Source organism: Pipistrellus kuhlii, unplaced genomic scaffold (assembly GCF_014108245.1).
Source record: "Pipistrellus kuhlii isolate mPipKuh1 unplaced genomic scaffold, mPipKuh1.p scaffold_m20_p_3, whole genome shotgun sequence".
NCBI lineage: Eukaryota > Metazoa > Chordata > Mammalia > Chiroptera > Vespertilionidae > Pipistrellus > Pipistrellus kuhlii.
In genome coordinates this window covers 12,973,958-12,997,826 of record NW_023425529.1, presented here as the reverse complement: position 1 = coordinate 12,997,826, position 23,869 = coordinate 12,973,958, and positions in this window count along the sequence as shown.

Here is a 23,869-nt window from a genome sequence, read left to right as displayed (position 1 = left end):
GACTTGACTCTGTCATCTTCTCAGTGAGGCCTACTTTGGCCACTTGGTTTGGAACTATCATATCAGCCAATCTTGCTGCCCATAATCCCACTCCTTTTATCTTTTTTTTTTTCCAGATAGATTTTACACTGTCTAATAATTCTGTATATTATACTAATTTATCATGTTTTGCTGCCTTTTCCCACTAGAATGAAAGCCCCCTGAGAACAGATATTTTTGTTTGTTTTCTCCTTGCTGCTTTTCCAGTGTATAGAACACCTGATACATAGTAGGAATTCATTAGTAGATATTTGTTGAATGAATGAATGAAAGCACTGCATAGAAGAAGAAGGTAAAGTACACAGGCTTTAGAGTTAAAGACCCTAGCTCCACCTTTTACTTTCTGGAAAATTTTAGGCACAGCAGTTAACTTCTATGAACCTCATCTATAAAATGAAGACCACCCTTTCATTACTGTCTAGAATTATTTTTGTATGTGTCACTCTTTTCTGAACTGTGGAAATCAGACTGGTTCTCTCATTCTTCCATGGTTGGCCCTGGCAGGTGGAATACAGCAGGCCCTCAAAGACAGCCTTTGTTATTATCATAAAGGCCTTCTGGAGTAGTAGGTCTTGAGTAAGTACAGATTTCAAAGAGACATTAGCAGAGTCTACCAAAGCCAATAAGTTATGTGTGGAGATGGAATGAGATAAGGGTTATTAAGTGTAAGTACAGAGCTTGAGTGGAGGAAGGGCTTAATAACCAGTGGAGGAATTTTCTTGCTGTTCTCATCATGCTTAATTTAAGCAAAGGGCCTGCTCTGCACAGGAAGAAAGGAGAGTGCTGGTCAGGCTAACCATCATAGAGCCATGTGGAGGATAGCAAGATGAAGAAGGAGACATGGGAAACCAAGACCATCTCAGGAGGCCAGGATGACCAGATATTGTGTAGGGAAGGTTCTCATTTCAGATGAATGTTTGGAACTGTGGAAACCAAGTCATGAGGCTGATAGGTGCTGATAGGAAGCTTTCCTGAGAACTGGAATTTTTTTTTTTTTTTTTTTTGTCTTGATCTGGCTGGTGGTTATGTTGGTGAATACATATGCTAATTCATGATGCAGTATTCTTCATAGTATGTTAGTTCAAATTTATCAAGCTGTATACTGTACTGTGTGGAAGTTATGGTTTAATTAAAAAGTAAAATTGTGTGTGTGTGTGTGTGTGTGTGTGTGTGTGTGTGTGTTTAAATCCCATGGAAACTTGCCTAGCAGTGTTGAGGTAATGATGCTAAGGATGGCTATGCAAACAGGTAAGAAAGGGTAGATTCAAGCAAGACATTTATCAGTCATGAGTGGCTAAGAGAACTTGGCAGGACTGCTAAGGCTTGTGCTGAGGAAGGAGGGAAGAGATGCTTGTTGGACTGAGAAGGGAAGCAGGGGAGGTGCAAGGGGTGTCTCTGGGGTCATTCAGTGCTGTCTCCACGTGGTGAGCTATGAGAAGCTTCAAGTAAGAGAGTCCTCATTCAAGTTAAAAGAGGACCTGATAGTGCTTCAGACCCTGAACATTTCTGCTTTGAGTCCGTAGTGAGAGCTGTAAAATCTCCTTGTGAAAGTTGGAGATATGTTTTTAACACCACAAAGAAATGTGGAAGAGCTCTAGAGAGATTCTGGCTTTCAAAAGGAAAATACATTAGTGCCAACTATCTACAAGGAAACTTTTATGAACATTTTGAGGCTGATTTTCTTGCATAGAATCACAAAACAGCAGGACTGAAAAGGATCTCGAGGCCACTTGTTCAATAGCTTCATTTTCTTGAAGCTAATCCTCAGGAAGGAATGGTGTGGCTCTAGTGAGCTAGAGGGAACTTATTCTATGTAGTAAATTGCTCCTTAGGCCTTCCTTCCTTCATTCCCTTCCCACAAGTCTCCACTCTTTTCTCCCTTCTTCTGTTATTTTTCAAATTAGGAAGGTAAGTTTAATAATACCTTTACCTACAGGATAAATAATTACTTTCTAGATGTTTAGAAATCTTATTCATTTTTGTTCATTCTATAGTCAATGAAAATAAAACAATTGAAATGAAATTGTTCAACATATTGAAATGTGTTACAAATTCTTTATCTAATGAGAACTGTGAAGTGTAATAGCTTATTTATTTTCCGCATGGGCACTTTCTATAAAATGTGTAATAAGATTGTCTTAGGGTCAATAGCACCTTCACAAAAGGAAAACAGAAAAATTAATATTATAATCCTAGGTAAGCTATTCAAACAAACACAACAGCAGACTTAATTCTGTAATTCACACTAAGTTCTCAGTTAAATTACTCATGTTCCCAGCATGGGATTTTTACTTCAGGGTCTGTAACACTAAAACTAAAAGAAATAACATGAAAATATTGAGAGAAACATCAACAATTAAAATTTTCAAACTTAACTGAGTCATCACCAATTAAACAACTGGGAAAGTGAGTCAGTTTTGAGCTTGATCTTAGAACATTTTTAATTAAAAGGAGTACATTCATTTTCATCTCTTAGATATATTTAAGCTGCAATTTGAAATCCTAAAATATTATTTTTAAATTAGGCAGTATGGCTAAAATTTAGTAGGTCATCATGCACTCTATTAACTTGCAATACTTTTCCAATTTATTTCAATTATCAAAATGTAAAAATGTTCATTATCGCCTTTTTGTAAAGTAGAATATGTTAAATAAAAGAAATGAGACAAATTTTCTATTCTTGCAAGTACATCTGGAAAAAGAATGTGAAACTGCTTTTACCTCGTGTTCCGCCCCTAACTGGACTTTGCACTGTTTGTTCTGCTACTACCTGTGCATCATTTCTGACCTCTAACTCAGGAATGAAAAGAAAAACAGGAATGGGGAGGTGTGTTGTCTCTTTGATGCATCTGTTGATCAGAAAGGAAACTGGGAATATGGAAATGCATTTTCTCTTTGATGCAGGTTTTGATCAGCGTATTTATAAGCAGCACAGGGAGTTCTTGCAGAGAGCTAGAGATGGAAGAATTCTCTCACCCTGCTGCTGCTTCTTTGGTTCCAGTATATCTGACATGATTACAGGAAGTGCCGAGGAGCTCAGCTTTCAAGGTGGAGTTAAATCAGAGTGTCAACAAGTATTTATTGAGCATCCTCCGCAGGGCACATAACTTTGAACCGCACCCCAGGCATAAACTGTAACTCCTCACAACTCAGCTTGATGGGCATGAGATTTAAGTAGAGTTAAGAGCTTCATACTGGCACACTTTCCCTTATTTGTCCTTAACCAGGAAACTGGCATTCAATCTGATATCAAGCTGTTGTTGTTTGTGGGGACATTCACAAGGTTGGTACGGAAATGCATCCAGAGCCTGGGAAGCTCCCATCTTCTCTGTCCTGGGGTGAGTGTTGTACTATCATTTGTGACATCTTCAATTCCCAGCATCTTATGGATGTTATACTCTGTGATCTTAGTTATCCCCCTAGCCACTCAAAGTGTGTCGGTGCGGTGACATAATAGACTTCTAATTGGATTTTCCTTCTTGGATTCATTTCTACTGACACATCCCTCTCCAAAAAGAACTCTAAATGCTTACCCAATGTTGCTGTTATGATTATTCACTCTCTCACCTAGTAAGGTCAGAAATCCACTTGGGGCCTTGTCTCCATGGTGTCTGGGTCTGAGCTGCTTAATTCCGGAACTTCAACCTCTCCTTCTGCATATAGCGTCAAAATTCAACGAAAGGTCCGTGTGATATTATAGTGGTGGTTCCCACTCCTTAATAATGATCTCAATTATCTAGTATCTTTCTTTTATTTTTTTTAAAATATATTTTATTGATTTTTTACAGAGAGGAGGAGAGAGGGATAGAGAGCTAGAAATGTCGATGAGAGAGAAACATTGACCAGCTGCTCTTGCATACCCCCTACTGGGGATGTGCCCGCAACCAATGTACATGCCCTTGACTGGAATGGAACCTGGAACCTTTCAGTCTGCAGACTGCGCTCTACCACTGAGCCAAACCAGTTTCGGCTGGTATCTTTCTTTTTAATAAAAAGTCCTTGAGCCCCATCTCTGGAAATTTTAATTTCAGTAGATCTGAGAGGAATTTGATGGGCAGGGGGGTAGGTGGGTGGGGTGGTGAACACCACTTTAAGCTACTCAGAGTATGGTCTTCAGACCAGCAGCCTGGGATTCATCCAGGGGCTTGTTAGAAATGCAGAGTACAGGCCTCACTACATTAATAGCAATTGACATTTTAACCAGATCTCCATGCATAGTCATAAGAACATTTGAGAGGTTCTGTGAAAAACTGACCCAGAAGCAGAAACTCTGGATCATGCTCTCAGACTCCTGTTAGCAAAACTTGAGTGACCTATGCCAAAGCCGGTTTGGCTCAGTGGATGGAGCGTCAGTCTGTGGACTGGAAGGTCCAGGGTTCGATTCTTGTCAAGGGCATGTACCTTGGTTGCGTGCACATCCCGGTAGAGGCTGTGCAGGAGGCAGCTGATCTACGATTCTCTCTCATTGATGTTTCTAGTTCTCTATCCCTCTCTCTTCCTTTCTGTAAAAAATCAATAAAATATATTTTTTAAAAAAAACAAAACAAAAAAAAACTTGAGTGGCCTAGGACTTGGGCTTTCAACTTTACTCATTCTGCCTAGGGAAAAAAGAGAGTGACAGAGAGAAGCAGGGGGGATATAAATAATACTTCACATGATGGGAATCTAATGATTTGTAAAGAGGTCTTTTAGCAACAAAGATGAATAGAAAAATAATGAAGGGAACTGAACATGCCAGGCGGTATGTCTATGTGTGTACTTCGGGGGTGTGTGTGTGTGGGTGTGTTTGTATGTAATGTGTGTGAGTGTGGTATGAGTGTTTTTGTTTGTGGTGATAGCAAACCCAAAATCCCTTTGTCCACTGTATTAGTTTACTAGGGCTGATATAACAAAGTAGCACAAATTGGTTGGCAAACTGTGGCTCACGAGCTACATGCGGTTCTTTGGCCCCTTGAGTGTGGCTCTTTCACAAAAGACCACAGCCTGGGCGAGTATTTTGAAGAAGTGTCATTAGAAGAAGTCTAAGTTTAAAAAATGTGGCTCTCGAAAGAAATTTCAATCATTGTACTGTTGATATTTGGCTCTGTTGACTAATGAGTTTGCCGACCACTGGCTTGAACAATAGAAATGAATTGCCTCACAGTTCTGGAGACTGGAGTAGCATCAGTGTCTACTGGACTGGCTCCTGCTGAGGGCTGTCGGCAAAGGAGCTGCTTTGGCCTCTCCCCAGCAGCTGCACTTCCCTGGCTTCTGGTGCATGGCTCCAGCCTTCACAGGGCACCCTCCCTCTGTGGGTATCTGTCTCCAAATGCCCCCTTTTTATAAAGACACCAGTCACATTTATTTAAGGCCCATCCTAATGACTTCATTTCAACTTGTTCACTTCTGTGAAGACCTTAACTTCAAAAGAGGGCACATTCTAAGGTCGTGGGGATTAGGACTTCAACATGTGAGTGTGCAGGGGAATGATTCAAACAGTAATATTCACAATATTAGCAAACTGCAAATGAGAAGGGGGACATGGGGAGACCTGTGCACCCCCCCCCCCTCCACAATCATCCCAATTGGGGATTAGATCAGGACACTTGCACACAAATCCTTTCTGAGAATTCCTATTCTCTGACCTTGAGGTCACACCTGCCCAGACTGATTATGCTTGACATCATTCAAAAAACAAAACTCCTTCTGGTTTGCTGACTTTTACTTCTTGACATAAGTGAATGGAGGACCAAGACAAACGATCTCCGAAGGACTACTGGCAAGGTTTATTTCCACTAAAAATCAAACCCACCATAATTTCCTTTTAATGGCCCAACTGATCCCTGACCAAGGCCTACAAATCTACCAGGCCGTCAGTCTTCACAGCTTCGGGAAGACAAAAATGTCAGTGATTTTCTTTACTAGGCCCGATGCTGGGGCCCTTGGGTCCTGGTTTTATTATTGCTGTATCCATGAGGTGTGGTCTGTGCATAATCTGAGAAAGTCAGCTACATGCTAGATAACCTTGATTTAAAGCAAAAAGCCGTGGATGGACTAACTTCTCCAAATAATAGCATACTCAGAGAAAGGAATGAAATGAAACCTAGAGTGAGAAATGGCCCAGATTTGAACAGCTTGTGTATTCACAGACTCTGAGTGGACATAGATGAATCATGCCACCAGGTAGGAAAACTTGCACCCTACAACCATTTCTGAGACTCTACACAATTATAGTGAGGAACTCATAGTGGAATAAAAACTTTTCATATGAAAACTGTCAGTTGTATCTCTGTTAGTGAACGTAAATCAAGTTCAAGGTGACCCAGACAATTTGGAGAAGTAGACACATGCAAATGGAGCAGTTTCACAGGTAATTCATGTAGAATGATTCAAACATTGTAAAATTGATGAAATTGATTTGGCAAAAGAGTGACAACTAGGTATCAGAAGCAGGTTGAGAGTAGAGCATGCAGGATTAAGATGTGCATATAGGATAGAAAGAACTTAGGATAAGGGTTTTCAAAAGTTTAAATTATGACATAGTGTAAAATAATTTTACATTGTGACCTAGAATATGCACACACACACACACACACACACACACACACACACACACATATATATATATATATATATATATATATATATATATATATATATATTAAACTTTAATATGCAAATAGACTGAACAGCAGAACAACTGAATAACTGGTCACTATGTTGTGTGCTGACTCCAGGGGGTGTGTGTGGAACATGGTGGGTGTCAGCCATGGCAGGATAGTAGAGCGGGTGAGCTGGGGCGCCAGACCAATGTGGGATGCCAGTTGCTGTCATTGGGGTGAGCCTTCATTAGTTACTGAAGATGTTTTTGCTCCTGCATGGGCACTTGCACCTGCTGCTGGTGCCGGCCCCACTTGCACTCACAGCTGGCACTGGAGCTGCTGCATCACACCTATTGCCAGTGCCCAGCACTGTTCATGATTGTTTTGTGTCAGCAGGTGCAAGCAGTGGCTGCCAGCCCCGGTCGCCCCTGAGGGCTTCTTCACCTACCCCTGCTCCTGAAGGGCGATCAGGGCAGCAGCTGCTACTCCCACCCGCCAATGGTGCCAGCCCCACTTGCACCCACTGCTTGCGCTGGCCCCAATGACACCATCAGTGGGTGTGAGCAGGGGCAGCACTGTCAGCATGTGGAAGCAGGGGCAGTGAAAGTGGGACTTCCAGCAGACAGGGGACTATGGTGGGAGGGACTGCATGGGGGTTCAGAGGATGGCTGAGATCCACCCCTGTGGCCACTGCAGACTCACAACCCACAGTTCCTTTCAAGGTGCACAAATTTGTGCACTGGGCCCCTAGTATATGTATAAATCTGGAACAAATGTTTAACAAAATAATGCCCTTATTATGTGAGACTAGATTTATATTTTATTCTACTCCAACTTCCCCCAACTCTCCTCTTCTCTTTCCTGTCATACTATTCTACTCCATTCATTTTCATTCCAGGCTATTCTATTTTTATCCTATTCTACCCTATTTTATTTGTCTTTATCTTGCTTATTTATTTTGTATTTTGATGCTGGTGTGACCCACTACATTGATTTTATATCTCACCTAATCTGGCTTGTAATCTGGAAAGGTTGAAAGGATTAGCTTTATACCAGTGGTTCTCAGCAGGGAGAGAGTATTAGATGAAGGTTGTCTCAACTGGGAGGATACTTCTTGTATCTAGAGCAGTGTTTCCCAACCTTCTCTCATGATGAGAATCACCTGGTGGAGTTGTTAGAACACAGATTCCTGAATCCCAACTAAGAAGTGCTAAACTAGAATTTTTGAGAACATATAGGTAAAATTACATACCTAACTTAGTGCTCTGTATATAAAATCTGTCTTAGAGCACTAGTTAAGTATACATACCTAACTTAGTGCTCTGTATATAAAATCTGTCTTAGAGCACTAGTTAAGTATACAATTTTACCTATATGTTCCCAAAAATTCTAGTTTAGCACTTCTTAGTTGGGATTCAGGAATCTGTGTTCTAACAACTCCACCAGGTGATTCTCATCATGAGAGAAGGTTGGGAAACACTGATCTAGAGGACTGAAGTCAAGACATTATAAAACAATCTACAGTGCACAGACTACAACAAAAATTATCCTGCCCCAATGTCAATGCTGCTGCTGCTGCTTCTGAGAAACTCTGCTTTGTCCTTAGCACTCTTCTAGATATTTTTAGAGTGTGATTTTCAATCTAAGTTCTTTGGAGCCCATCAAAGTGGTACAGGCAATGAGAGTTGGGAGAAGGTTATAGGGACCTTTGACTCTTGGCTCTCTCCCATGGCAATCAGAAAAGGCTAGATTTATATATGTAGGAAGACCAACTCATCCTGGTATGCTTGGAGTTTACCTGGTTTTAGCACTTTAAACTCCCTCACTCCGGTAAACAAAATCAGTTGGTCACCCTATAGTGTGCTTGACAGAACAATGGTTCTTTTTACAAAATCATTTCTTTCTTTTTCTTATATACTTGACAAACATTATTATGTTAGTTTCAGGTGACTGTCCTAATAAATCTTGCACTTATTTGACACAATACATAGTTATTAGAATGTTATTGAGTATATATTCCTATGCTGTACTTTACATCCCCATGCCTATTCTATAGCAACAAATTTGTACTTCTTAATTGCTTCATCTTTTTCATCTATCTTCCCAACCCATACTTATCTGGCAACCATTCAAATGTTCTCTATATCTATGAGTCTGTTTTTGTTCTTGTTTATTTTATTTTTTATAAATATGTATTTATTGCAATTTTATTGATCATATTTTCTCTCTTTGTTTCTTTCTTTCTTTCTTTGATTCTTTCTTTCTTTTTCTTTCTTTTATCTTTCTTCTCCTCCTGCTCTTCCTCCTTTTCTTCCTCCTCCTCCTCTTCTTCCTCCTCCTCATTTTTATTCTTATTTTTATTCTTATTCAATAATAACCTTTAACATTTCATGGTGATGAACTCATTTAGCTTTTCCTTATATGGGAAGCTTTTTATCTGTCCTTTGATTAAAAATTATAGCTTTGGTAATCTTGTTTGTAAGTCCTTGCTTTTCATCACTTTGAATATTTTTTGTCAATCCTTTCTGGCCTGCAAAGTTTCTATTGATAAATCTACTGACGTCTTATGGGAGCTCCTTTGCAGGTAACTAGCTTCTTTTCTCTTGCTGCTTTTAAGATTCTCTCTTTGTCTTTAACCGTTTGCATTGTAATAGTGAAGTGTCTTGATGTGGACTTCTTTGGGTTCATATTGTTTGGAACTTTCCGAATTTCCTAGACTTGTATGTGTATTTCCTTCAGCAAGTTGGGGAAGTTTTCTGTCATTATTTTTCAAATAGGTTTTCAATTCCTCGCCCTCTCTTTTCGCATATCCTCATGATGCGAATATTGGTACTCTTGAAGTTGTCCTAGAGGCTCTTTAAATTATCTTCATATTGGGGGGTTGTTTTTTCTTTTTGCTGTTTTGATTAGATGTTTTTTCATTCCTTATATTCCAAGTCACTGTTTTCATTCTTGGCTTCAATTACTGTATTGTTGATTACCTGTTAATCAACAATTAAATTATTAAATTATCCTTCATTTTAGTTAGTGTATCCTTCATTTCTGATTAGTGCTTTTTTATACTGTTGAAGTTCTTGCTAAGTTTATTGAGCATCATTATAACCAGTGTTTTGAACTTTGCAGCTAGTAGATTACTTGTCTCCATTTTGTTCAGTTCCTTTTTTAAGAAAGCATATTTTTGTTGATTACAGAGAGGAAGGAAGAGATAAAAACATCAATAGTGAGAGAGAATCATTGATTGGCTGCCTCCTACACACCCTCCACTGGGAATCGAATCTGCAACCTGGCCATGTGCCCTGACCACGGCACTGAACCATGACCTCCTAATTTATAAGTTGACACTCAACCATTAAGTACACTTGTGAGATGGATGCCAATATTTGAAAATTATTATATTTCACTTAAATTTTTTGGTTTAATGTCTTCTGTATATCTCTGGTGCCATTCAAGTTGCTGCTGCAGTGCTGAAGCTCAGAGGGAGTGAGTCTGAATAAGTTTGTGCAAATACCCCTAGGAGGACCGCCTGGGATTCCAGAAGCCCTCTATCTCACTTATCCACAACCCTACTGTCTTTTATAGCCAGAAGTTATGTGGACTTCTCTTCCTAGCACTGGAATCCTAGGCTGGGGAGTCTGGTGTGATGCTAGGACCCCTCACTCCTCAGGAGGAAACCACTACAGCTAAAATATGCCTCCCAATTTTTATCTACCACACATAGGTGTGAGTCTAGCCCCTTTCCTGCATCCACCTCTCCTACCATATTAACGTGGCTTGTTCTCTCATTCCCTAGTTTTAGGACTTTCATTCAGCCAAATGTCAAATGGTTCTGAATGATGATTGTTCTATAACTTAGTTGTAATTTTGATGTGGTTGTGACAGGAAGTGAGTACCACATTTACCTACCTGCCATCTTGAATGGAAGTCCCCAGAGAGTGGTTTTTAAAAATATAAGTCTTTTAAGAGCATAAATATTATCATGGAAAAATATTGAGGAGACTGTGAAGAAGATCTCCTAGGGATCATTTCTTAAATGTTATTAATGATTTGGGGAACAGTCTGGTGAAGAAATGTTAAATAACTAGGTTTTTCTCCCCAGGTTGAGAAAGATCTTAATCACCATCTTCACTAGAAGGAAGCTAGGACTCTATTTCAATGATTTTAAGCAGTTGTTCTCTGCTTCTGTATTCGACAGGTTAAGAGGAATTCTAGTGAAATATTGGGACAAACTTCTGGCCTTGGAAAATATTTGTAATGTCTTATTCTCTCTCTCTCTCTCTCTCTCTCTCTCTCTCTCTCTCTCTCTCTCTCTCTCTGTGTGTGTGTGTGTGTGTGTGTGTGTGTGTATGTGTGTGTGTATATTTTTAATAAAGATAAGAATGTTTCTTTTAAAATATGAACTGAACAAAATGAAGGCCAATTTTTGAATTGGGTACTTCTTATAGAAGAGGGACTTTGGGCTGTGGCCTCTTGAACTTCCTCCAGTCTGTTATTCTACAAATGGCTTACACCTTTATCTGGTAAGTGCCCTGAGCTAGATTCACTCTGTAATTAATGGAAAAGGACACAAATCTTATCCTTTAGGATATGGCATTCCCCAAACAGTCAATCAAAATTCAACTGCATTTTTTTTTAGGTCAGATTTTCTTAAAAGCATCCCTGTAAGGATATTTTTTCTAGTTCCTGCAAGCCAATTTATTGTAGTTGCTCAGGTAGTTTCTCTCAGACCCCAGAGGTACAACTAATTAAACTTCAACAAGGTAGCACCCGACCTCCCTGCCTAACCTTCTTTCAGTGCTGTTTTCTTATATTTTGGCTCAGTGTTCTCTTATACCTTTAGCAGAAGGCCAACAAACATTTTTCAGAGCTATAATTAATAATATAGCTGTTGTCTTTCAATGCTTCAAAAGCAATAGAAAAATTCCCTGTGATGGCGATTGGCTGCCCACTTAAAATGGTTACATGATCAGGTTAGCTTCCTTTGTACTTCCTTTCTCTAGAAGAGACCATAATAGCATTTTATCTTGAGAAAAGGGGATATCAGCCCAAAGGTGAAAAGAAGGAAGATGCAGAGTGTCCCCATTCATTTTTAAAATAGAAGCTATGTTTTATTTCCCCGATGGGTTGAGATCTTGTCAAGTGTGACATGTTGGCGAAGTCTGACTCAGGAAGTGAAAGGGCTGCTCATTGAGCTGGAAAGCCCTAGAAAGGGGTGTTCACGTGAGCTCAGCTGCTGTGGCCTTCACTGCCCCCTTCATGGAAACTCCCTGGGAATGCAGAAGGAGGACTGCAGAGGGGCTATGTATGGATTTACAAATGAGTCTCTTCCACCAGTGTGACAAGATGCTTCTCCATGTAAACAGTGCCTTCTTAACAAGGCGACACCTCATTTCCTTCCCTTAGGAATAAAAAGAATGTCTTTGAGAACTCAGGAAGTGTGTCACCTGTGTTTACAGTATTTTAATTATTATAGACCCATTTGTTCAATTTAAGAGGCCGTGGATAATACTTACTTAAATACCTGAATGGCCTAGCCTGCATGCAAAGAGTCACTGAGCTATAAAATACTCATTTGCCAAACTCCGTTGTTGTCTTAGACCATTAGTTACTACGGAGATCCATAATGATCCGGCCATTTCCAGTGATAAGCAAAAGAGAAGCGGCTCATTGTCTGCAGCACCCGCAACTAAAATTACTTGGTTGCAGTTCTTAACTGAATGGTTCCATTGGCTAGTAGTTCTTCCTAAAATTAAAGTTTTTTTTTTTTATTTGTCAAAGGTATTTTATTTCCTTAGACAATGGCATATATATTTTTGTGTTCTAGAATACATATTATGTCCTTAGCCAAAATTGACTACAGAAATCTGCAATTCCAAGTGAAATATTATTAAGCTAATTTCTTCGGGCATAAGTGAAAAAGTCCCTGCATATAGTCTCATACAAAGTAAATGGCCTTATTTCAGCTTGCTTCTGCTTGGAACACAATGGCTCAGCACAGACATTTAAAAACCAAGTTGGAAAAGGGAATAATATGAAGAGAAGAAAAATGAATTGCAGATTCAGAATGCTTTGGTACTTTGCTAAACATTTCTAGGCTAGGGAAGAAAACTAACCTGATAAATACCATAGGAGGAGAGGGTCAGAACTTCAGAGCCTACCTTGGTAGGGGAGTAAAAACACAAAAGCACTAAACTAATTTAAATACATTATAAATAGGAATAGGGGTGTGTGGAAGGGAGCAGATAAGCAGGAGAAGAGGAGAAAAGGAAGACTAAGGGAGCTGGTGAGGAGTGAGGCGCTTCAATAGGAGCCTATTGAATATATGAGACTATTATGCACTCATGCTTCCTAATCAATAGAATTCTTTCCCCTGGAGATTTGATTAGAAAGTTTGCTCAGTATTTTCTGTCCCAAAAACACTACTTCTGTCCCCAAAACACTATTTCTTGTGCCTTTCATGTTGCACAGCTACAGGAAGCCCTCTCTTCAGCTTCTGGGCCTGATTTTTCTTTCCAGGGGAAAAACTTAAAAGTGCATCCTTCAGCTAGTGTGCACCAGGTGTTTAATATTTGCTTCACTTCTCCCCTTCCTGGGCACCCCAAACACACACACACACACACACACACACACACACACACACACACACAAATATATAAAGAACAATAAGATTATCTCCATTGAGCCAAACAGTACAATCCTCTGTCCTCCCAATATTAACCCTTTGTGCATGTCAACACATGATATCAGTGCCCACTTGAAGGGATTGAACAACCAATTCTGCAAATAGAAAGATTAATCTGTTCTTTCACAGTCTGTCTAAAACGATGTGTTCTCTCCAGGCCCTCAGAAAAGATGGAATTCTTATCCTATGCCAGATATGAGGTTGCCCTCTCATAGGCAGCTCAATTCCTTTCATATCCATTTGTGGAAGTTTAATTATATCTACAAAGTTCTAAGTGGGTCGGATGTATTTGAAGAGGCTGCATATTAATAGAATTATCCACTCTCCACCTTTATTGTTCAGTCTCTCCATATCTTCCTGAATTTTCAGTTTTCTGTGGTTGAAATGGGACTAATGCAGGACCTCACCAACCTGAGGGTAGATAAAGGTGATCATCAAATCCCTAGAATTTTCTCTGCTTCCTTATATACGAATGGGGTGACCTTCCAGGGGCCAAAAAGCTAATAACCTCAACCCATTACTATCTGGGATAGTGACTCACAGGTTCTTGGGAATAGTTCAGAAGCTGTTATCAGCAGTTGTTCTTTTTATTTTTAAAGGTCTCTCTCTCTCTCTCTCTCTCTCTCTCTCTCTCTCTCTCTCTCTCTCTCTCTCTCTCTCTCTCTCCCTCGCTCTCTCTCTCCTTTATGGGTGTCATTCTCACTAGACCCAAACTTGATTGCAAAAAAAAGTGCATTTGGCATTTGAAAAACACACTTATCAGCACCATGAAGTAAACGTAATTTTCAAATGTTAAATATCCTTCAGGCATTAAGGAGTAATGCAGTCCTACCTAATCTCTTAAACAATAAAGATAAAGCAATCACTGAGTCACAAAATGTTACTGTCAGAAGGAATTTAAAAACCTGACAAATTTTGGGTGTCAAGGAACTTTTAGAGGATTCTTATAGAACAGGCCAACATAGCTATGATCCTAAAGAAACTTTCTAAAATAGAACTTATCTCTCCTCCTTACATGTTTTAGGCACCAAACCATTCTTTTTAGAGTAAACTAATATTTGAAAACTACAGGCCTCATGCACGACATTCATGCATGGGGACAGGGGAGGGGGGTGGGACTCAGCCTGGCCTGCACTCTTTCACAATCTGGGACCCCTCAGGGGATGTCTGCCAAGGGGTCCTTAGTGCTGCTGTGGAGGCAGGAGGGGTTCCTGACACTGCTACTGCACTCACCGGCTTCTGGCTGAGCTGTGCTCCTGCATTGAGCATCTGCCCCCTGGTGGCCACTACGCATCATAGCAAATGGTCATTCTGCTGCTCAGTTTATTTGCATATTAGCCTTTTATTATATAGGATAGACTATTACTAATTAGCATATCTTGAATATTTACTGTGTGCCAGGCACAGTTTCAAATGCTTTAAATATATTGATTCACTTAGTTCTTTTACCAATGGAATATAGAATTTTGCATAAGGTCACATAGCTCATATGGGACTGAGCTGGGATTTCATCAGAGATAATCTGGGTCCAGATTACTGTTCTCTAGTGCAGATAATAAACTATGCTAACTAAAAATATTTGCAGTGTAATACTTTTCCAATCTCCCTTCCTGTTTGGTTACATTACCCCAAAGTCAACTACTCACATTGCTCCTGACTTTAGACTACACCCTCCTTCCCCCGCAGTCTGCTTACAAGTACATTTGGCCTTAATGACCAAGCTCTGGCTAATGGGATACAAAACATGTTGGAGGAATCCCAGGAAGACTTTTTAAAGGGATATGATCCCACTAAAAGGCATCTCCTCCTGTCCTTCTGCTTGTCCTCCTTCAGACTTGCAACTCAGATAAGAATGTTGGTCTATTATAATCCCATGATAGCATGACCTTGAGGTTGAAGCCATGTGCTGGAATGGTGGAGTAGAAAGGTAAAAGCCCACTCACCAGACTTTGCTTTTAAAGACACATTTGTAATGGCCAAAAAGCTTGTTACAGCTTTTTTAAAAATGGAGATCTCACTTGAACCTTGTTTCTATGAATTTCCCCTAATTTTGTCTATACTGACTTGTCCATTTCTTGCCTTCTCTTCTTTCTATCCAGTCTCCTGAGTTGGTTTTTTTCTGCCCTATCCCTTTCCTTTTCTACCTTCATTTTTTCATTATCTTTGTCCTCTTTGCTATTCTTTCATCTCCTTATTATTCTCTCTAACTTTCTTTATGCTATGTGTATGATTTCTCTTAAAGAAAAAAAAAATAAATAAGTACAGCCCTAATCATTGTGGCTCAGTGGATAAAGAATTGGCCTGCGGACTGAGGGGTCCCAGATTTGATTTCCGTCAAGGGCATGTCCCTTAGATGCGGGTACATTTCCAGTGGGGGTGTGCAGGAGGCAGCTGATCGATGGTTCTCTCTCATCAATATTTCTAACTATCCCTCTCCTTTCCTCTCCATAAAAAAAATCAATAAAATATATTTTAAAAAATTATATAAAAATAAAAAAGTAAGTACATGAATTAAAAATGCATATGGAAAGCACTATGTAATTTTGAATGAAAATATAGTAATTGTGTTTGCATAAGAGGATTGTGGATGATTTTATTACTACTTTATCACTAATAATACTAATATTATATGGATTTTTCAACAACATATAATAATAAATTGAATGTTTAAAATGCTCTGTAAAAGTTAGTATTAGCCATTTTGCATTTCTTTCCTTTTTTTTTTTTTAATCCAGAGAGGTTTCCTTCATCATTGAAATGTGCAGAGATTGCCATTGATGTATGGCTGGGTAAAGTAAACCTGTTTTAATATCTGAGCAGGATAAATATAATTAGAAAGTTAAATATATTTTTAAAATCATGTAATACATTTTAATTCCCCAAAACTAGGATTTGGGGATTTTCTGCAGTTTGTATTATTTCTGCCAGTGAATGCCTCCATGCAGAAGATATGCTAATTGAAAATTAGCAATTGGCTAATTTATTAAAAGTATATTTCCTAAAATCACTTTTAGCTGTAAGAAAACAAAGTGTATACTGAGAATGAATAGTATAACATACAAGATAACTAACTGCTCTCATTATTACTGATACCTGGGTGTCTGTGCAGAATGAGGAGCCATGAATGGGCTTACTTTTACTTTCTAAGTATCTTCTTTCTCTAACCCAGTGGACACTTTCCTTCTCAGAGTCTCCAAGTATTTTATAGATTTAAGGAGGAGAAGTTACTTTCAAATTCTCCAATTCTGCAAAAAGTGGTTGAACAAGGAAATCATTTTTTTTAAAACAGAGCCAAGCTACTTAAAATGAATTTTATTTCATTTGTGCACATTTTCAATTTCTTAGCACATCCTTTAGTCCTCAGTGGAAGAGATAATATGAAATTTTCTTTTAATATTGACTTTATAAAGATTTCAGTGGAGACTTTTGCTGAGAAAGCTAGGAAAAGGGGAATCTGATTTACATCTGTTTCTTAAAAGTGGAATATTTCTGACAACTACAATAAAATATATGTTCATTTCTAAAACTTTTGAAATTTGGGGCAAATAGGGCTCTATCATTGATTACCCTGGGAAATTAGCATATGATCTGATAATATCATGGATCTGTTGGTATTAAGTCATTGTGCAACAGGGACCTATTAGTCTAAGAGGGAAATAAAGCATCTTCCTGGCATTTAGCTTTCTTCAAGCATTTACTGCTATTTGTGTTTTTCATGAGTGTCTTGTCAGATCTTGCAGCTTCATTATGTCTCAGGATTTCACTGTTCTCTTTTAACCCTTTTATGCTTCCCTATTTGCTCTGGATGCTTTATTTTGCCATCAGTGAGAAAGCTGGTGATTTTGATGTAGAAGGAAACATAACCTATAGTTTAAAGTCACTGTCAAGAAATGTGAAAAATTGCTATGTTCTGGGAATCATAAATTGTCTTGTCTCTCCAGATAGTTCAGATTTTTGTTATGGGCTCCTACAGTCTCCCTTTTTTTCTTTTCTCGCTCTTTTTAAAAAAAAATTTTTTTAACAATATTAAAAGCCAGTTCAATGATTTCCTTATCTAAGGAGACCAGCTGTTTCCTGGAGGTTGGATCTTTTCTCTCCTTTTTAAATCAATGTCTTTCATAGGGAGACAGAAATATGTGTATGACTTACAGGATTTGTCTTCATAATGATGAATGTTTGGTTAGAGCATTGATTATAATAGAAATCAGACTTTGAAAAGCAATTTAAAGCTATGGTATCTGTCTGTTACAATCATTAAAACCTAATGAGTATATTTCATTGGTGTGGTTAATCTTTCTACAGTCTAATGTGGGAAAGATTACATTTGGTGTATGATAAGCATTTTGCTGATTAGCCCCCAAATTATATGCTATTTAGGCCATTACTTAAATGCTATATAGAGTAGAGTCTGCTTCTTCACCAACAATCATGTGGAAAATATACAGATTCAGGCAGAATTAAAAGAACATTTCTGTATTCTAACTGCAAGATACATTACATGTGATTAAAATTTTAAATTGTTGCAGGAGCAGTTGTTTTCAAAGAGATCAAAGGTTTGCTTTATGCATACATCTTACCACAGTTTATAATTATTTATCAAATGTCTGACAAGTCTAATGAGCTTTGCCCATACTTTCTATCCCTCTTGATACAACTATAGTTTATTCTATTCACTTTTGAAAACCATAAATGTGCATAAAGCCAGAACTGGCATAGTAATTTTTTTTTCTAAATTGGGGGACTTTATTTTAAAGCAAGTAGCTTAAAAAAAGACAACTGAAGCTTAGGTTTGAAACATCTGAAATTAAAAAAAAAAAACAACTTCATGTAATTGGAGTTTGATTTTTCAAAGAAGTGTAGAGTTTTAGATCTGGAATATAAGAGTAGAGGTTATTTAATCCAATTCCTATTTATTTTTTTTAAAAGAAAATATGGAGGACAAAAATAAATCAAAAGGGAAGTTACTCTTAAGAGATAATTTATTTAAAAATGTGAGGTACTAATGATAAGGAGTTTCTCTATGTTTATGTAAATTAATGTACATTGATATACCCACATGTCTTGCTCTATAGTAAAAGTAACAGAAAATGTAAGCTGGCTTCAGTGATGAAGAACATCTATTGGTGCCGGGACTGGTTTGGCTCAGTGGATAGAGCGTCAGCCTGCGGACTGAGGGGTCCCGGGTTCGATTCCGGGCAAGGGCATGTACCTTGGTTGTGGGCACATCCCCAGTGGGTATGCAGGAGGCAGCTGATCGATGATTCTCTCTCATCGATGTTTCTGACTCTCTGTCCCTCTCTCTTCCTCTCTGTGAAAAATCAATAAAAATATATTTTTAAAAAAAGAACATCTATTGGCTTCTGTAATCAGAAAGTCTCAAGACTGCCAGTTTTCAAGGTTGGTTTGATTGAGCAGTTCATTGACATCATAGAGGTCCTTATTTTCTTCCCATCTTTCCTTATTGTCAGCTTCATCCTGAGGCTGACTTCTTCCATTGTGGCAGAATGCCCTGTCAGTTTTAGGTTTTATATCTATATATTTACCAACCATGTATAAAAAGAAATTGGGCTCTCTCAGATGAACAGATCACCTTCTTTCCCAGAAGTCCCCAGAAAACTCCCCTCATGTTTACATTGGACCAATACCTCTCACCAGAATTACACCAGAGGTTGAATTGCTTAGGAACTGGTATATTGGACAAGTAGCTAGGATCTGGGTTTAGCCCTGTGCCCCTAACCATTTACTACAATTAAAACTGACTATGTTAAACCATTAGGGCCTATTCCTAGAGTTGGAAGAAGATGTATGCTCACTCCCCTAACTACCAATTTCCCACCTCTATCCCATATTTATAGGACAAATATACATCTTTTACTTTTTTTAATGAATGACTGCATGTGATCTTATTTATTGTAAGAGAGAGAGACAGAAAGAGAGAGAGAGGGTGTAGGGGAGAGTGAGAGAGAGAGAGAGAGAGAGAGAGAGAGAGAGAGAGAGAGAGAGAGATCAATTTGTTGTTCCATTTACTTAGGCATTCATTGATTGCTTTTGGTATGTGCCCTGACCAGGGATCAAAATAGCAAACTTGGCATGTCAGGAAACCACTCTAACCAACTGAGACACCTGGCTAGGGCTTTACCTTTTAATAATCATAAAAGTAATTTATGCTCATTGTAGAAAATTTGAAAAATTCTTACCAGAATAATAAAAACATAATTCATAATCTCACTTAGAAATTATGACTAACCCCAATGTTAACTAACCATGAACATTTGGTGCATCTTCTTTTTATCTTTTTAAAAGATGCAATGTTAACATTATACAATATCTATTCTGTCTTTCAGTAAGTATATTTGCGTTTCTGTCTTCAGTTTTATATTCTGCTAGAGGCCTGGTGCACTAAAATTCATGCTTTCAGGAGGGACCCTCAGCCCGGTCTGCATCCTCTCACAATCTGGGACCCCTTGGGTAGGGTCCCTAGGTCTGGCCTGAGATCAGGGCCTATTGGGACTTTCCTTCCCCTGGCTGCAGGAAACTGGCCTCACCCCCACTGCTGCCACTACTTGCCATCTGTGCAGCTCTCCCCCTCCCCCCTCCCCTGTAACCAGTGGACTCTCTCTGCAGGCAATAGGCATGGGGTGTGATGTCTTGACTGATGGGTGATTGCTGGCTGGCTGCAGTGCTGCCAGTGGCCTTGCCTCCCTCTTTCTTTGCTGGAGGGCAGGGCCAGCCCTGTGAGGGGCCATCTGCCTACCTGATCACTCCTAACCACTCTACCTGCCTGCCTGCCTGATTGCCCCTAACCACTTGCTTGGGGGCAGGGCCAGCCCAGTGAGGGGCTGCAGTAGTTCTGGTCTCTGGTCGTTCTGGTCATTATGCTTATGGTGGCTGGCCTTTTATTATATAGGATTTTAGATTTCAATCTAGCACTATTGGAAGCCTTTCCCCATAACACTGAGAAGCTTGACTATCAAAGATAGTTAAGGAGTAGACTTATTTGGGAGATAAAAACAGTTATAAGCAATGCCAAGTACCTATCATACACCAGTCATTGATAAGTTTCTCAAATATCTATGGTATGGTCTCTGCATTTATAAAATGAGGATAAGAATTGCATATACTTTAATGTGTGATTGTGATAATTCTATGAATGACACTTTAATAATGTGCTACCACATAGTAAACACTTAATATTAGAAAGTATACTAAAAAAATGCACACAATTATATATGAGCAAAGATGTTTCCAGAAACAGTGATTGTAATAGTGAGCAACCAAAAACCACCAAAATGTGCATCTATAGCAGCATAACTAAATAAAAAGTAATGCATTACTCTATGGAATATTGTATGGCCATTGAAATGAATCAGATGTATCAAAACTCTTTCATTAGATTGTAAGGCCAATGAAACAAGGATACCACTCATTATTTCATTCTCCAGAAGCAAGACTGGCACGTAGACAGTTCTCAGTGGTTATTAATTAAAAGAAAGAATAACTATGAATTAACAGGGACAAGCAACTATTACATATTAAGTGAAAAAAGCAAGTTATAGAACTTTCCTCCCATTCTTCACTTCCTTTTCTTATCCTTTAGGTTTCTGTTTCTCTGAGAGTGTTTTCTCCCTTCACTCCTTGCAGGCCCCCTCTGTGTTCTCTATTCCAGCCCTGGGTTTGTTGCCTTCCTTGGGCTGATGATAGTTTATAATTTGTTGTTTACTTGTTAGTCTGAAGTTTTGGCTTTTCTCTATTTCCTTCTTTCACTGAAATATAAAGTACCTAAAGCAGGAATCATGTCTTCTGTTCACCATTATAACCCTGCAGCCAAATACTTAGCATGCACTCAATAAATATTTGCTGAATGAAGGAATATAAAATTGATATTAAAGGATTCACAACCAACTCTTTGCAGTGATCTCTTCTAAAGAGAGGAGTAACTACAAGAACTGGGGTAAAGGAATTTTTTTTTCCACTCAATCTTCTGAATAGTTGGTTTTTTTTAAGCAGTAAGTGTGAATTATGTTTATTGCTAAAATAGAGGACTATGCCAAGACATGCAGATTTGACTAGGAAGGAATTCAGATTGTCTAATTTATCTTTGCGATGATCGTCTCCCACAGTGAAGTTATAGTGGGGGCAGCAAGGGTGACAAGTTTTCACGCCATTACCCTCCACTTCCATAGGAAGGACCTTTCAGGTTTTGTAAAAGGATGAAATTCTTGCCAGGGGACCCATTCTTTATGAAGGATTTCTGTTTCCTTTCAGTCTGTTATTTGATTATATGTATTGCTCTAATGAGCTTATTTAAAATGCATTTTCTAAGAGACTCTCAAGGTGTGTTGAAGTATGGCCACAGGTGGTTGGAAGATTATTTACCTATTAATGGTGATGAGTGAAGACATAATGCATGGGAAGACAGAAAGGCTTAGGAAATTAGTACATAGCAATGTAGGCTTACAGAAATAGTCATTTCCATCCTTGTCAGATGAACAGGTGCTGAAATTTGGGATCGAACAAAAGCTTAATTGGCGTTCCCAAAATGAAGATAAGAGGCTACCCCAAACTGCAGCAACTAAAAAGCCCACCTGGAGATATTCTAATGACTCAAATTTGAAGCTAATTTTATATGTACTACTGAAACCATCTTTTCCACCTAAACATCTGTTTGTTCCTTCCCTAAGGGCAACCTGAAATTGTCATTGGGTGATGATAACTTGATTGGTAAAATGCTTACCTCAGACACACTGATGAGAACAAGATTCAGCCACAGAAATCTGGATGGCCAGAAGATGCATAGGTGATGGAAGAGAATACATTCAATGTACAAACACACACCCCCTTTACACACACACACACACACACACACACACACACACATACCAAAAAAAAAAAAAAAAAAAAAAAAAAAAAAAGACATCTGTTAGGTTTGATAGAGCAACTGAATCGATACCCTTCTCCTGACTTCCAGATCATTTTGCAATGGACATTCCCTTTTGCTGAGACATGTTTTACTTGCTAAGACCACATTCCACTTGATAATACCATTATCTTTCCCTTCTGGATCTGCACAGAGAATTCTCTGCCCAGGAAAAAAAAAACCAAAAAAAACAAAAAACTCGTCAAAAGTCCTTTTATTTATTTTTATTTTTATTTTTTTTAAAATATATTTTATTGATTTTTTACAGAGAGGAAGGTAGAGGGATAGAGAGTTAGAAACATTGATGAGAGAGAAACATTGATCAGCTGCCTACTGCACACACACACTCACACACACACACACACACACACACACACACACACACCCCACTGGGGATGTGCCCACAACCAAGGTACATGTCTTTGACTGGAATCGAACCTGGAACCTTTCAGTCTGCAGGCTGATGCTCTATCCACTGAGCCAAACTGATTTCAGCCAAAAGTCCTTTTAAATTCCTTGACTCCTATCACTGGGGGCTGGTGACTTTTGGGGACTCAGCCACCTAATGTGTACATGATAGAATAAATTTATAATCTCTTTACATTTGGCCTTGTGAATTCCTCCTTTAGCCGACCTAACAGCATCGTATCCCTGTGGCCACATAAAATAACTACTGCACTTACTCTAAATATTGATTTTTCAACACTATTGACTTTTGGGGTTGGAAATTCTTTGTGGGAGATTGTCCTGTGCATTTGTAAGATGTTAAGCAGCATCCTTAGCCTCTATCCACTGGCTGCCAATAGAACTACTCTCTGCCCCCCTCCCCAGTGTGACAACCAAAAATGTCTCGAGACATTGCCAGATGTCTCCTGGAGGGCCTAATCACCCCTTAGTAGAGAATCATTGCTCTAAACCACATTTTTCTAATAATAAGAACAGTTATTATTTCACCTTTGTTTGTCTAGCACTTCATAGTATACAAAGCCCTAAGAATATGTTTCAAAAAATCAATTTTATTGCCACCAGGGAAAGCAGTATGAAAAGGGTGAATGGCCATGTTGTACAATGATCTTCTGCAAGCTCTTATCAGAAGAAATTGTTGGCCAGCAGGAAGCTGATGAATGGAACTTTCCTCTTGGTTTTAGTTCCTTTGATGCCACCTGCAACTTGCAATCCTGGGGCAAGGTTTTTGTTCAATTTCTTTCTCCTTTAGAAAATTTAAAAGAGATACTGGCTGTAAAGAATAAGTCAAAAATTAAATTACTAAATATATTTTATTAGTTTGACACTTATGTTCCTATTCTTCAGGGGCTTAGGGAAAATGTGAAGAAAATAGTTAACGAAATCTTACTAATTTCCCCATATTCAAGTCTTGAGTCACATCTATAAGGGAAACCTAAAAGGTGGCTTAAGTTCATTCAGCAGTGATAGTTTTGTTGGATGCATGAAATAACCTTGGGTCTTTGACATTCTATGACTATTTCATTGTATCAGCTTTGTTCAGAAAACTTTTGCCCCTTTATTGATTTTTTTTTTTCTCTTAAAGTGATGTTGTTCAACAGTATAATCTTTTCACCCTACATCTCTCCCTCACCCTCTCTGTCTTTTTTTCTCTCATTTTTTTGTCTTTCCTCAGTGGTACCTGATACC